Below are 16,162 nucleotides of genomic sequence, written 5' to 3'. Positions count from 1 at the left end.
AACTAGTGCACCTATACAATTTGCCATTGTATTGGGTGTGTTGGGGACACAAGAGACTCTTTGTTATTTGGTTGCAGTGTTGTTTGAGAGAGACCATCTTCATCCAACGCCTCGCACGGATTGATAAATGTTAGGTCATCCAATTGAGGGAAATTTGCTACTATTCTACAAACCTCTGCACTTGGAGGCCCAACAACGTCTACAAGAAGAAAGTTATGTAGTAGACATTAGTTAGCTCAGGCGATTCCTCCTCCCCATCTAGCTTTCCAAACGCAAATGTCACCTCTGTGCTTCAACAACCATGAACACAACAAACCGCAGCTCCATGGCTCCTTCCCCTGCCGGCGGGCGGCCACGCCTACGGCCAGAAGACCAAAGCTTTGGCTTCGATACAGCCTGATCCGCCTCAGTCCATTCAGATTTGAGGGGAAATTTTCCTTGGTTTCTGGGTGAATTGAACCGGATTGGAGATGTATAAAAGCAAAGCTCTATGGCTGAGGGGCACCGCAGTGGTCTATGCATGCCGACGGATGGCGATGCCCGAGATCCCCACAGTTCTGGATCCGGAGCTGAGCCTCTTCAGATCTTCCGATCCCTTGGCAGGCAAAGACGGATCGGGGCAGCTCCCTGAGTGGAGCTAGCAGATCTGCCTGGACCTGACCCGACCCTCCACCTGGTGAGATCATGGCCCGAGATCAGGGCAACGGGACCTGCCCAATCCTCCGGACTCTCTGCCTAGAGATTTTAGCCCCCGGCCCGCATCTGGCCTCCAATCCCATGGGCCGTGGTCCTTGTGCCCTGCGTAATCCATTTTTGGGACTAAATGCCCAACACGTCGCTAGTCGACCATTGGTTCGCACCACACACCCAAGCCACAACAAGGCCCCTCCTCAGAGTGCACAGACCGAGGCGACGAACGCGCCATGATCTACAAGGTCTCTGCCGCCCACCCCCGCCGTCTCGCGCCTCCCCGCGCCGCCCTGCTCCTCCCTTCGGTAAGCCCCACTATCTCCCCATCTTCCCCCCCTCTTGCATTTTGTGGTGCCTCAGTTGCCTCGCTTCCCGCGCCATCCGGGATCTGAACCCCAAAACCCTAGTGCTTTGCTTTCATGGCTTGTTCTTCAATTCCTAGTTCCGATCCGCTCATACTTTTCCTGTGTGGATTCTACGGGAGTCAGCCTGGGTTGTTGATTTTTTTATCCCTTACCATATCAGTGAGGTGTTTGGATTTGCTATCTGTTGACGCAGTCGTGACCGTTGGTTGTAGCTTAACCTGTATACAACCCGTTGGGAGTTTTCATCTGTCGCCTAGGCTACAATTGCGGTACGGTGCTGGGATCCGTTTAGTCTTATCGAATTGCCCATTCACATTTGTTCATCGGGCAGGTGATAATATCCATTGCGTCTTACCAAAACAATTAATATGTCTTCATCTTCCCTATTGCAATAGGGCGGTGATAATATCTGCTTGCTGAGCATCACCACCTTATCGTAGCCAATTCTGATATCTTGACAGGATTTGTTGAAATCTTACCAAATCAGCAACTAACCGCTTGTTTTCATTCACTAATATCTGCAGCAATGGTGAAGGAGACGAGCCGTCTGAATATTGTGGTCATAGGCCATGTCAACTCTGGGAAGTTGACCAGCATGGGCCATTTGATATGCTTGCATGGGGACGTTGACCAGCTTGCGATTGAGAGGCTCGAGAAGGAAGCTGCTGAGATGAATAAGAGGTCACTCAAGTAGGCGTGGGTGCTTAACAAGCTCAAGGCTGAGCAGGAGAGGGGTAATACCATTGACATCACACTCTCGAAGTTCGAGACCACCAACTACCTCTTCATGGTTATTGATTCCCCTGGCCATCGTGACTTCACCAAGAACATGATCACTGGTACCTCCCAGGCTGACTGTTTTGTTCTCATCATTGACTCGACCATTGGTGGTTTTGAGTCTAGTTTCTCCCAGGATGGGCAGACCCGTGAGCATGCTCTCCTTGCTTTCACTCTTGGAGTGAAGCAGATGATCTGCTGTTGCAACAAGGTATGCCCTATTGAAAACTCTTTATATGACAAGCATTTCACCATATGTTGTAACTATGACACGTCTCAACTGCTATCAACACTTCCATGTTTTACGTTACCTATGGGAAAAAGCACCAGACATGTAATGTTGCAGTTATTTTACCTTGACTGGTTGTTCCATTTGTACTTAAGATTAGCCAGATACTTGAAATGATCTGTCTGTATAACATAATTTGATTTGTATAGTCTTGTTGTTGCCTTATAAATTCCAAGTTCCATTGTCATTCAACTGCTAGCAACAGATAAATTCTTGATAATGTGGGTGTGCTTATGTTTAAATTATGTCCGTTGGCCATTAATTTTGTTTCATATGTTGTATAGGGTTGCAATTTTCACTTTTATCCAACTAATGTGAATTTTCTGCTTCTTTGTTCGACACGGATCAATATATCCTAAAGTAGATTAGTTAGGTTTCTGGAAAAGCAATATGGTCATGCAAGATGTACTTCATTGCCTTGAAATTCGCAAGTTTTGTTGAGCTAAAGAGAATGTTGTCCATCTTTGTTCAGATGGATGCCACTACTCTTGTTTACTTCAAGCTTATGTTTAAATTATGTTCTTCGACCATTAAGTTTGTTCCATGTTGTAGTCCTGGAAATGGTTTCCATCTCTCTTGGTTGTATGGGTTACAGTTTTCAGTTTAATCTAACTAATGGAACATTCTGCTGATGTGTTCTATACTGATCTATACATCCTAAATTAGACTAGTTAGATTTCTAAATGAGCATATGGCCCTGCAAGATGTGCTATTATCTTTTATTGTCTTATCTTTGTTGCCTTGAATTTTGGAATTTCTGTTAACTAAAAGAGAATGTTGTGTATCGTTGTTCCAGATGGATTGCACTACTCCCAAGTACTCTAAGGCATTGTATGATGAAATAGTGAAGCAGGTGGCATCTTATCTGAAGAAGGTTGGGTACAATCCGGACATTGTCCCCTTTCTTCTAGTCTAAGGATTTGAGGGTGACAACATGGTTGAGAGGTCTGCCAACCTTGATAGGTATGAGGGCCCCACCCTCCTTGAGGCTCTTGATCAGATCGTCGAGCCCAAGAGACCCATCACAAAGCCCCTGCGTCTTCCATTTCAGGACGTTTACAAGATTGGTGGTATTGGAATTGTGCCCGTCGGTCAGCTTCAAACTGGTACCATGAAGCCTGACATGGATGTTACCTTTGGTCCCACTGGCCAAACCACTGAGGTCAGCTCCCTTGAAATGCATCGCAAGGCTGTCCAGGAGGCCCTTCCTGGTGATCTTGTTGGCTTCAATGTCAAGAATGTAGCTGCCATGGATCTGAAGCGTGGGTATGTGGCATCAAATGCCAAAGATGACCCTGGCTAGGAGGCTAGGAGCTTCACTTCGCAGATTATAGTGCTGAACGACACCGGAGTTATCAGGAATGGGTACACACCTGTGCTGGACTGCCACACCTCCCACATAGCTGTGAAGTTTGCTCAGTTGGTGACCAAGATTGACAGGCGATCTGGCAAGGAGGTTGAGTAAGAGCCCAAGTTTCTTAAAAAGCGTGATGCTGGGATTGTGAATATGATTCCCACCAAGCCTATGGTAGTGGAGGCCTTCACTGACTACCCTCCTCTAGGCCGTTTTGCTATTCGTGATATGAAGCGAACGGTCGCTGTTGGAGTTGTCAAGAGTCACTAAAAAATACACTTCCGTGATGATACGTGTTTGTCACAGTAGGTCGCGTTTTCTGTCAGCATGTACACCCATGACAAATTTATGACAGAATCAAGATAGTCATACCTGTGCAGTCGTAGAAGTGTTCCATGACATTGCCAAAATTATCATCACGGAAGTGTCCACTTCCATGATGATAAAATCGCGCGTCATAGAAGTGCTTTCATCAAGGGTGATCGACACGTGGCATCCACCGTAACAGAACGTCGTTAAGCTATCGGGTCGGATTTTGGATCCGATAACCCGTTAACAGCCACGACCAATGCTGATTTTCCACGTGTAAAATTCTCATTGGCTGACGGATCCACGCGTCAGCTCCGTGTTGGTACAGGTGTCACTCATCCAACGGTCTAGATGGGCCTATGATATGTTGACACGTGGACCGGCCCAAAAGTGGCCCACAAAGATTAAATGGGCCGGCCCAACCGAAGGCCCATAAGATTTAGCGGACCATAATGGGCCGGCCCAACTAAAGGCCCAAAAAATTTAGCGGACCATAATGGGCCGGCCCAGCTAAAGGCCCACACGATTTTGCAGACCATAATGGGCCGGCCCAGCTAAAGGCCCACAAGATTTTGCGGACCACAATGGGGCAGCCCAGCTAAAGGCCCACAAGATTCTGCCGACCATAATGGGCCGGCCCAGCTAAAGACCCAACATTCTCTGTCAAATCAGCCCGTCAACGGCCTGTCCTAAACTTGTCATCAACGCGGCCCATGGTCACTTCTGGCCCGTTTAACAGTCCGCTAAGTAATTGGGCCGAATTACGGCCCGGTGTATTTCCGGCCTGTTAAAGGTCCGGCTTCATTTGGGCCCATTTACAGGCCAGCAAAACATTCGGCCCATAAACGACCGTGAAGGATTTGGGTCATATTCGGCCATGTCTGACATTCGGCCTGTTAGAGGCCCACTATAGCTTTGGGCCACTTTCGGCCTGTTGTCATTTTCGGCCTGTTAACGCCGGACGTAAACCATGGGCCATATGTGGCCCAACGTCATATCGGGCCCATTAACGGCCCATATAAATATGACGATAATCTAGCCCGACCGAAGTTCCGGCCTGTTAAAGGCCCGTGTATTAGGTCGGTGCATTTACGGCCCGTCCGAATTTCGGCCTGTTAAAGTCCAGTGCGTTATTTGGCACAATCAGGGCCAATTCTCACTTTCGGTCTATTAAAGGCCCATGTATTTAATGGGATCGAGATATTTACACCTGTAAATGGCCTATTTTTACTGAGGGCCCAAATTATGTTTAAGCCTGTTAAAGGCCCACTGTGGGCACAGGCCTACCAGAAAAATATGAAAGCTTCTGCTGAATTAGGCCCAGATATTTTTAGTGGGCTACATGCCAATTTCGGCACGTAATCGTTTTTAGCCCAATTGGAATGGTCCCAACGAATGTTGGCATGTTGGGCTCCTACGAAGGTTTCGGCCGAATACATTACTAAGATAAACCTACACTATACAAAAATAGCTTCGTAATTACTGCAGCCTGAGGCAGCATCATAAATGTTGTATCACAACAAAATAAATTCCAACCATACAACAAAAGGCCTGTTGGCATAAAGTTTACAGTCCTTCCAGATAAAAGCACCATCAGATGTATAGAAGCACAGATCATTTGACCTGAGTGCTAATGTTTCAAGCTGTAGAATCTGATGGAGCAGCACGATCTCCACCTTTTTTCCGCCATTGCTCTTGAACAACGAAGCGAATGTCTGATAGTCTGGTTTCAAAACCATTCATATCTTGACGACATTTCTCAACCACTATTCTTGTTTCCGAAACAACGTCCATTAGGGATTGGACTTGTGTCTGGAGCACAGATATATCACTCTGTCTAGCAGGAAGATTTTGTTCAGTAGGCGATTTGGACGAGGTTACCTTGACAACCAACCCAGAATTACGCAGGAAGGTGCTTTTTGCACTGTTAGTGGAGAGATACTAACGCACTGCAGCAAGAGGTGACATTGTGCCTGTAGTAGCCTCGTCACCTTCAAGTGGTTGTGGCTGTTCAATCATTTGTTCCATAGCTTCCTGAAAGTTTGAACTTGTAGATAGTGTACCAGATAAGTTACTAATGAGACAAAAACAAACAAAGTAGGTTAAACGTTTATAAATAACTTATTTTGGTGAACTACTGTAATACATTAGCATGTATTGTAGTGCCAACTACATAATAAAATCACTTTTGGAACATATGTCCATGTAGCATGCCTACTGTATTGTCTATTTCCTCACATTCGTTGACATCTAAGGATAACGAGACATGGTTTAAAGTAGGATGAACATAGCATGACATCATTCATATCATGGGCAAACAGATATAAAACAAACATGCTATTTTATCATTGTGTGCGCACGTGAACATAACAACTAGATTACAGATCAAGAGCAAAAGAATATCCTTCATCTCTTTTAAACCATGTAAGGTGAAATGATACGTTAAGACAACTGTGAATAAAAGTGAACAGAGTAACTGACATTGGATGCAAACCAAGTAGTTAAATGAACACATCACAGTACCAATCAGTTCAAGGCAGGAGGAGTAAGGACTTACAACAGCGGCTTGAACTGGTGTGCTCATGCCCTTCATCTTGCTGGTGTGGCAATCCTAGAAGATTTGCACTGCATTCGGTTCAGGTTCTTTTTGGTCCGTACGGGATTTCCTCTGTATTTGGAACAAGTCAATATAGATACGATAATATGGCACAAAAAAAGAAGGAAGTAGCAGCTATTTACAAGAGCCTCGCAGTGTGCAATATAGCTACGAGATCATGTGGTCTGTTGGAATTTCACTTTAGAATGGCTGGTTTTGTTCTTCAAACAGTTAGCCTATAAGAAGATACACTTGTAAGGCACATACATAAATACAAGTTCAATATGTGGTCTGATCAAATACATATAGCCTACCTGATACTTTGGATCAGACCAGTGTTTAACAAGGGCTGTCCAGTCTTCATGTGTAATATATTCCACTGGAGATGTTTGGGCGATTTCATTGTTAGCCTTGCCTTCAAAGTGAGATTTTCTAAGGTGGTACCAATACTGTCGCAGAGCAGACTGAAAAACATGAGTGCATGCTTGTCTAGTTGCATCATCTTTCGGATCCAACTTGAACCTCATCTGTTGAAAAAAGAATGTGAGTCTTATTAGGAGGAAGCTAGAAAGTATGGGACAGAGCAAGACAATATTACTAATTGCGATGAATAACATTACTTACGGGTAAATGGTCAAGGAAGGTGTTAAACTGGGTATTGTCTTTCTCATTCATGTACTGGATCCATGTTGGGAGGATACGTGCATGACACCTAACGGCAACGGCTGCCTCTGATACTAACTTGGCTGACTCTATAGCATCATGTGGCCTTTTTAAACCTGCCTCAAAATGGATCTCCATTCTTCCTCCTTTAGATTTTGTTAATCTGTCAAGCATTATCCCTGATGTCTGTTTCCGCTTGCACCGTGGTGCTAGTTCAACAACGAATATGGAAAGTGTTAGTGTACATCAAATTGTGAGAGTACATATAAAGGAGCATGCAACTGCAACTTGACTCGGTCAGGTACCGTCTTGGTGTTGATGCTCATGAGGTTCATCTGATCTTGCCAAGTCCTATTGTGTCAGCAGTGCTTCGGAAGTAGTGTTAGGTGTGAAGGCAGCTTGGGAATTGGCCAGTTCCGGAGCAAACAAACGAGTAACTAGTTGAGATGTTGGTACAGTTGAAGCGGATGCTGCAGCTAGTGGAGCAGGTGATACTGTGTTTGTAGATTTAGCCGGTGGACTTGGACCTTCTACTGCACTATAAGTACCAGCAGAATCTCGACAGTAGAACCTTTTCCATTTCACCCGACGAGTAACAACACTCCCTACTATATTATTTTCCTTGCTCTTTTTCGACTTTTCCATGTCAAGCTATGCCCACAACACAAAAGAATAAAATCACTCTTCATAACTCATTGATGCATGATACAGACAAGCAATACTTTGATGTAAGACAACCGTATGAGGATGGAATATGTAAGAAAAACAGGACGGCATGACATATTCACAGCTACGATGTGCAAACTAAGCAGAAGGATTTTCAAGAAAATAGAAGTAATGCAATCTAGACACCATATGAAAGATGCAACCAATATTACTCTGCCAAGTTAAAAGTGTCTTGTCATAAGTGGCAATTCGAAAAATTAGAAGCAGTACAACGTAGAAATCAATGCAAGATGCAACCACTATCAAACTTCCATGTTAAAAGCGTCCAATCATGAGTGACTGATGCGGGATACACAACAACAGTACTTTGATGTAAGAAGATGATATGATAAATAGATGCAGTGTATTCTAGACACAGAAAGCCATGTCATATGCACATGTATAACGTATAAACTCAGCAGGTGCAATTTAATCAAAATAGAAGAAATACAGGCTAGACAACATATGCAACATGAAACCAATTATCACACTGTCAACTTAGAGCAAGCACCTGCGATGGTGGAGTACGAGAGATGAACTTGTCATGTAGACATGGGACTTCAACTTCATTAGCAGTAGCAGTGGCAAATCTAGAGAGTCTCTGTTTGCGTCGGTGCGGAGGACCACCAACATCCCCTAACTTACTCATTTCCTTCCTATTTTCTGATATTGCCTTATGAAGTCAAAACCACAAGAAGATGAATAAAATTAGCTCTGCATAACTAGTTGATGCATGATACAGATGAACACTACTTTGATGTAAGGCAAGCGCAGGATAGGAGGATGGAATATATACAAAAAAAGACAGCGTTTCATATTCACACGTACGATAGGAGGATGGAATATGTATGAAAAAACAATAAGCGGAAGGCATTTCAACAAAATTAGAAGAAATGAAAGCTAGGCACCATATGAACATGCAACCAATATCACTCTATCAGGTAAAAAGTGTCTCATTGTAAGTGCCATTTCAAGAAATTAGAAGCAGTACAAGCTAGAAGACAATGCAAGATGCAACCTACATCACAGTCCCAAGTTAAATGTGTCTTATGGGTAAGTGATCATTGCAGGTATAAGTTGTAAGCTACGCAGATGCAATTCAACATAATCAGAAGCAATACAAACTAGACATCATATGGAAAACGCAACCACGTATAACAGTTCCAAGTAAGACCAAGCACCTGTGATGGTGGAGTAGGGGAGATGTGCTCATCATGTACACGTATGTTCTAGAAACAGGAACACGTGTCATATTCACATGCATTATGTGTAAAGTAAGCAGATGCAATTCAAGTTAGAAGCAATACAAGCTAGACATCATACGCAACATGCAACCACATATAATAGTGTCAAGTTAGAGCAAGCACATGTGATGGTGGAGTAGGGGAGATGTGCTCATCATCTACACAGCTACGTTGACTATCCAGCCTTGTGTTGTCTTGCGAATCTTGTTGGGAGGATGGCGGAATAGAATCTGTAGAGACCCTCTGTTTGAGTTGCTCCGAAGGACCACCATCATCCACTGCCGGACTAATTTCCTTCAGCTGTAAATGATTTTGCATTGTGAAGTCAAACCGATCAGAAAAAGGAATAAAATTCGCTCTTCAGAACTCATTCATGCATGATACTGACGAACACTACTTGGATGAAAGGCAAACACATGATGCGAGGATGGAATATGTATGAAAAACGGGATGGTGTGACATATTCACACCTATGATGTGGTAACTAAGCAGAAGGCATTTCAACAAATTAGAAGCACTGCAAGCTAGACACCATATGAAAGATGCAACCAGCATCACTCTACCAAGTTCAAACTATATGGCGTTTCAACAAATTAGAAGCAGTACATGCTAGAAATCATATGCAAGACACAACCAATATCACAGTGGCGACTTAAAGGTGCCTTATCATAAGATATAGTATGTACCAAAAACAGGAAAGCGTGTCATATTCACATGTATCATGTGTAAGCTAAGCAGATGCAGTTTACACTAATTAGGAGCAATACGAGCTAGACACCATATGCAACATGCAACCAGATATCACACTACCAAGTTAGAGCAAGCACCTTGGATGGTGGAGTAGGGGAGCGGAGACTTGGACCTTGTAATGCACTATCAGTACAAGGAGAATCGGTACAGATGCTCTGTTTACGTTGCTGCAGAGGACCACCATCATCGCCTTCCTTACTATTTTCCTTCCTCTTTCTTGATTTTGCCATGTCAAGTCAAACCCACAAGAAAAAGGAATAAAATTTGCTCTTCAGAACTCATTGATGCATGATACTGACGAACACTACTTTCATGTAAGACGAACACTACATATCACACTGCCAAGTAAGAGCAAGCACCTGCGATGGTGGTGTGGGGGAATTGCGGTGATCAACTAGAGAGCTACATTGACTATCTTCATTTAGCCTTGCTGTTTCTTGAGAATCATGTGGGGAGGATGACATTGCACTCTTTAAACGAGTATGGTGTCTCATGGAAACCCACCCGGGTGACTGTCTCATCATAAGTGATTGACGAGGGATACAAAAGAGCATTAGTTTGATGTACGAACATGGTTAATAGACATATGTTGTATGTATAAAAAACAGGAAGGCATGTCATTATCAAAGGTATAATGTGTAAAGTAAGCAGATGTAATTTAACCAAATTGGAAGCAATACAAGCTAGACACCATATGCAACATGCAACCACATTTGATAGCGTGAAGTTAAAGCAAGCACCTGGGATGGTTGTGTGTGGCAGTTGAGATCATCAATTGCAGAGCTAAGTTTACTGTCTCCAACTGCTGACACTTCACCCGTTAGAGCGCTGGAACGCTTAGTGCTGATCTTCGAATTACACTGGAGCGACTTCTATCTTTTCTTTTCTGCATTCATCAACATTGCGTCAGAGTCTGAAATACCCATGCATAAAAAAACAATAGTGTGAGTATGGGTGAAGTGTGTGCACAATTAGTACAGTGTAAAGGTAGCAGATAGCAGGTCGGTGAGAAATAAATGACGGGAGACATATGATAGCTCTACAACATGCATGGCACACTAAATTACTACAGGATTCTATGAAAATAACAGTCAACTGAAAGCAAATAGGTCAGTCCATTTTTTCTGCACCGTCTGATGTACAAAGAATGGGTAGATCGCCTTCATCTACCTCCAGCGAGTCAGTGTTGACGATCTTCCTCGAAACGCCAGCGACCACCGGCCCAGTATTCCTCCCCTGCCTGCGCCCTCCCCTCGACCTCACCGCACCGCCGTGCTTGGCACTACCCCCCCGGCCATCCATTCAAGCCCCGCCGACCTCCAGATCGGGTGCAAGCAGCTCCTGCGCCCCACACCCCTATGATAGACACCGATGCGCCGCTTCCCCAGGGAACAGGCGGACTGGGTGCGCCGCGCGCCTAAGTGGGTGCTGCTTCTTTTAGTTGTGGTTCGACTGACCCTGAATTGAAATCCAGGCGGGCTACTGACCTCTAGCAAAGGTGAAATAGTAAAAGGGAGGAAACCTTGTGCATTTAGTATCACGAAGAAGATGCAGTAAGAAGCGCTCAACTAGTTTCTTTCGTGGGATGAATACGGTGTGAGCGGAGACGTAAGATTTGCACGAATAAGGGAAGAGGAGTACCTCTTTCTGCTGGCAGTGTTGTGTCCTCCTTCTGTTTTTCCGATGATCTTCTTGTTGTTCGCCGGAAACCAGAAGTTGTGGAGGACGGTGCAGCCTTGGACGAACCCATGGCCAAGTTGTTGAGTGTGGTGCGGTGGCCGTCTGTCGGTGGCAGGGAAGCAGATCCGAGGGGGCGAACGACGGTGTAGCGGGAACAGCTCCGGTGTGGTGGACGGTTGCGACAGTGGAGCCGCAGCAGTGAGGCGCAGGACGGCGTGGTTGGAGTGGTTCTGGTACGACGCACGTCGGCATCGGCATCGTGGAGGCAGCTCTGCCTTGGCTTCAGCTGCTAAGTCCTTGAGGGCATTGCGGTTGCGGTTGCGTTGGACGACGACGTCGGGGTACCGGCTCCGGCGTGATGGAGGAGGGCGGCGGTGGATTGGCCTCTATGGGGTGGAGGACGGAGGAGGCTGGGGTTTCGCGGCTGGTGGAGAGGGCGTTTTCGCGCCCAGGAGTATGAATGGGGAAACGGAGGGAGGCGGGGAACTAAGAGGGAACAATGTTTCGGTTTGAGACGCGCTTGTTTGAAATTTGGGGAAAGTTACAAACTTTCCCCCCATCTAAAATTTCAGACATATTGCGGGTTGGGGGTAGGACAGTCATGTCAGGTGTCCCAAATGTGGGCGGGATAGATTTTGGCCGAGCACATGGGTAGGCGCCCACGGCGTATGAATGCTTCTCTGGCGTCTTGGTGAAGTTACAAACCTACCCCAGTTTAGACCTTTGGACATCGGGCCGATAGGCTACACGGGCCAGAGTCAGGACAGTAATTTCCTACCACCAAAACATTAGTCTCGCGCGGTTTTGGGTGACCAGAGGCCTATTTGGCGCTTCATTCAATATTTGGGAGCAGAAGCATTAACGTTTTCGGTTCTCTTGAATTGAACTTTCAGGATTTGTCAAACTTCACAAATCTTTACTCTTGAAAATCCTAAAGCTACGATTATTTTGGAATGGAGGGGGTACATTTGAATATACATTGTACACGAGTATATATTAAAAAAATATGCAACTTACCTCAGTTCATGCATGGTTCCAGATATAATCTCCTTGGTTGCAAAAAAAAGTTAGATATGCGTATGAATATATATAGCATGTTCAAACTCACAACAAAGATTGATGCCCCCTTTTACATCTGATTTACAAATGCCATTATCTCGGGTTCAAATAGATGAATGCACTTCCTATGAATTCGAATCTTCAAAACCCCCTTTATGTTGAATTCGACATGTATTCTATTTCGTAGCTAGCAATTTGGAATGTATCCATGCAAGTGACAAATGTATAAAGTGATTCACACTAACAGCATGGAGTGCACTAATTAATGTTTATATATGAATTCCAAAAGCATCCATTGCCTGTATTTCAAACCGCTCTCACTCTATGGATCGATAATATGAAATAAACACATGCACATGCTAGAATTCAATTGTAGTTGAAGAAAGAGCCTACTCCTGGTACTGTATATTAGTGATAGGGGTGTGTACAAAGTACACGTGAATAACAGGAATTGTGCGTGTGTGTATACTATCGACGAACTAGCCCCCAAGCTTGTATAACATACTAAGGGCCTAGGGTTACAAATCATATATAGTCGGCTTATCACCAGTGGGGATAGAGACCTCCGCGACTCTGGTAGCTTCGTGTTGTACGCCGAGTCCTCCACATGGGTCTTCGTATAACACATCTCGGTCCAACCTATATGTGGCGCAGGATGGAACCGGCCCATGAGTCTTCGACCCACCACAACTAGAAATGATGTGCCCACCACACCACACACGCAATCGGCCACTAAGAAAATAAGCATATACAATAGTACAACGGTATCTAGCTCACGATACGTCTCCATATTTTGTTGATGACATTGACGGACTTTGGATTTGATGCGTGCTCCGTATTTTGTTGACGACACTTACGGTCATTGTATTTGAAGCGAAAGCACGATATGGTCACCGGACTTCAGAATAAGCTCATCACGGTCAGCACATACATTTTGTCATGCTAACCAACATGTGGTTGGATGGTTAGAGGACAGTGGTTTCTCGAGCCCACCAAGGTTAAAGTCCTGGTGCTCGCATTTATCTTGTGTTAATTTCAGTATTTTCCGGCGACATACGTTCAGTGGGAGGAGACGTTCCACTCAACTACGAGGCACCTATGGTGACTTCATAAAATCTCAAGATCATATATGTTGGCCCACTCTCTCGAAGGTGCTCATAGGGGTAGGGTTCGCGTGTGTGCGCTTATAGCGGTGAGTGCTTGCGCGTATATATGAGCCCTTACGTCTGTACCATGTTAAACAAATACATATCATGATTATACGGTCACTGGCTCACCCGTACAACTCCGTATTTTGTTGATGACACAATCAATTGACCAGTCAAATGTTCCACGCGGCGCAACTAGTGTTGCACCATCGGGGCATGTAACCATGGGGCCCACCTGTCAGTCCGTATATGAAAGAAAGAAATGGTAGTTTGAGTTTGTACTGTGTTAATAAAATAGGAGTACATTTTAGGGTGATCATACGGTCACTGGCTCACCATACAGCTCCGTAATTTGTTGATAACACAATCAATTGACCAGTCAAACGGTCCACATTCAGCAGCGCACATAACCATAGGGCCCACCCGTCAGCGCGTATATGAAGGACAGAAATGGTAATAAATTAGTGGTCGGTGGCTATTCGAAGTCGTCAGACCTCTGGCTGGCAGTCACCGGCGGTTGGGGGCGTTCATTGGGCGGTGGGGTGGGGATCCCCGGAGAAGAAGCTTGGCAGGGGGGGCTAGAGGGATGGCCGGTGCAGCGGTGGACCAACGGTGGGGAGTGGTTTCGGGGAGGGCGGGCCGGCCGCGGGCGGCGAGGGCTGGCGGTTCGGCCGGTGGTGGCTGGCGGCTCAGGGGGGTGGAGTTTGATGATAAACTGGAGGCCCTTGATTTCGTATCCAACGGCTAGAAAATCTAATGACCAGAGATGAAAAAGTCAGCCGACTGACGTGTAGCCTCACCCCGCACGTACACATGCACGCACGCAAGACATGCACACATGTAGGCGTGCAACACTGACACGTACACACGCACGCATGCTGGCGTGCAACACTGACATGTACACATGCACTCACGAACACACGCACGTACACACCCATGCATGCAACACTGAAACGTACCCTTGCACGCACGCAACACTCGCACGCTTGGATGTACACAACACACGACGCAAGACACACGTTCAACCTATACGTGCATGCACCCTTTGTTAAGGACATGGATTGTTACGGGTATTAATCAATCTTATCTGTGATAAGCAGAACATTGATGTTTGCAGCGGTCTTTATGAATCACAACGTATCGAACGGGCTATCAACATAGTAGGCTTATCTACATGAAAAAGATGACGTCACACTCAATGAACAATCATCGATTTATGAAATGCCCGCTTCTGACCGCCCTGGCCCACCAAAGGTTCCTCTGATGTGCGCTGCCTGCATTGGGTCATTGACATGCATGCCTTGCACCCAAAGATCCCACATGTCAGTGGAAGAACGGCGCTGTGTCCTAGGTCAGAGTCGAGGGCGCCACTCGCGGCACGCCCGGCTGAACACACCTCCATGTCGCATTCAAATGCCTCCATGAAACCCGCCCGTGTGGAAGCCGATAAACCCACTCTGGACACACGCCCGTTCATGACCAGGCCGCTCCCCTCTCTCCTCCACCATTTTGTCCACTCTTACAATGGCTTATGAAGAGTAGTTATTCCACATCCAAGCCGGCTGGGTAGCCCGCCGGATACGAGCTATGCAACTCGCCAATCCACCTCCCTCCCCTCGCCCGACGGAGCCAGTTGCCGCCCCAAGACGTCGCACGGTTCAGCAACTCGCCGCTCCAGGCCAGCTCGACGAGGAGCGGCACACGGGCGTCGTTGCTGCCATCCACGCTGCCGCCTCGTACCGCGTCTCCCGTTTCCATGGTCGAGACTCCCATGCCGGCGGTCGTGTCATGCAAGCAGCGACAGAAGCCGGGTGCGCGGAGAGCGATGAGTCGGTGGCCAGCGCCTCCGCATCCGTTGCCGTCATCGAGGAGAAGTAGAACATGGGAGGCCGCCGCCGCTTGGGTCCCATGAAGGCCACTTCGGAGGCGATGCCGGCGTACACAGCAGGTGTCTTGCCGGATCCTTTTTTTGCGAGGACCTTCATCGACCCCGCATGGGCTCCACGGAAGAGGGGAATGTTAAGATGAACTCGAGTCAGTGCCGGCCATGGCGAAGTAGTGGCCGGTGATGAACTCGAACCAGTGCCGGCCACCATCATCTTCGGCACCAGCCAATGATATCAGTTGGGCAGTGGGGAAGCGAGTCGTCCTTTACGCTGAAGCATATACCTTTGGGGCTCCCGGCAGTCCGGTGATCATGCTACCGGACATGAGGAACACAAATCGATCGGCGGGCGGCCATTTAGGCCAGGTATTATATACCTGTGTTGTCCAGAACTAGCACCGTGTAGTTCATTTGAATGTAATGAAATCCGTCATGTTTGTATGAAAATCCGGTATTTTATATGATTCCCGTCATTGTTTATATGAAATATCAGTTTGTCTACGTGTTTGTGTGAATTTCGTCCGGTTGGTTGAGTTTTTGTCATAATGTGTGCGGTTACGGTTGGATGGCGTAATTTGCGGGTCGCCGGTCGGTCTGCGGGCGGCTCGGGCGGTGTTGTGGGACAAAAAAACACAGCTCGTGCGAGCT

At 46.3% G+C, this 16,162-nt stretch overlaps 1 pseudogene; it reads left to right on the top strand.

Moving 5' to 3' along the window:
• The first annotated feature begins 1,469 nt into the window (after window positions 1-1,469).
• On the top strand, window positions 1,470-3,745 carry LOC125537249 (annotated as a pseudogene).
• Window positions 3,746-16,162: the final 12,417 nt, after the last annotated feature.

This window comes from Triticum urartu, chromosome 2, assembly GCF_003073215.2.
Source record: "Triticum urartu cultivar G1812 chromosome 2, Tu2.1, whole genome shotgun sequence".
Classification (NCBI taxonomy): Eukaryota; Viridiplantae; Streptophyta; class Magnoliopsida; order Poales; family Poaceae; genus Triticum; species Triticum urartu.
Note: the sequence above shows the minus strand (reverse complement) of the source record. Positions and strands in the feature narration are given on the sequence as shown.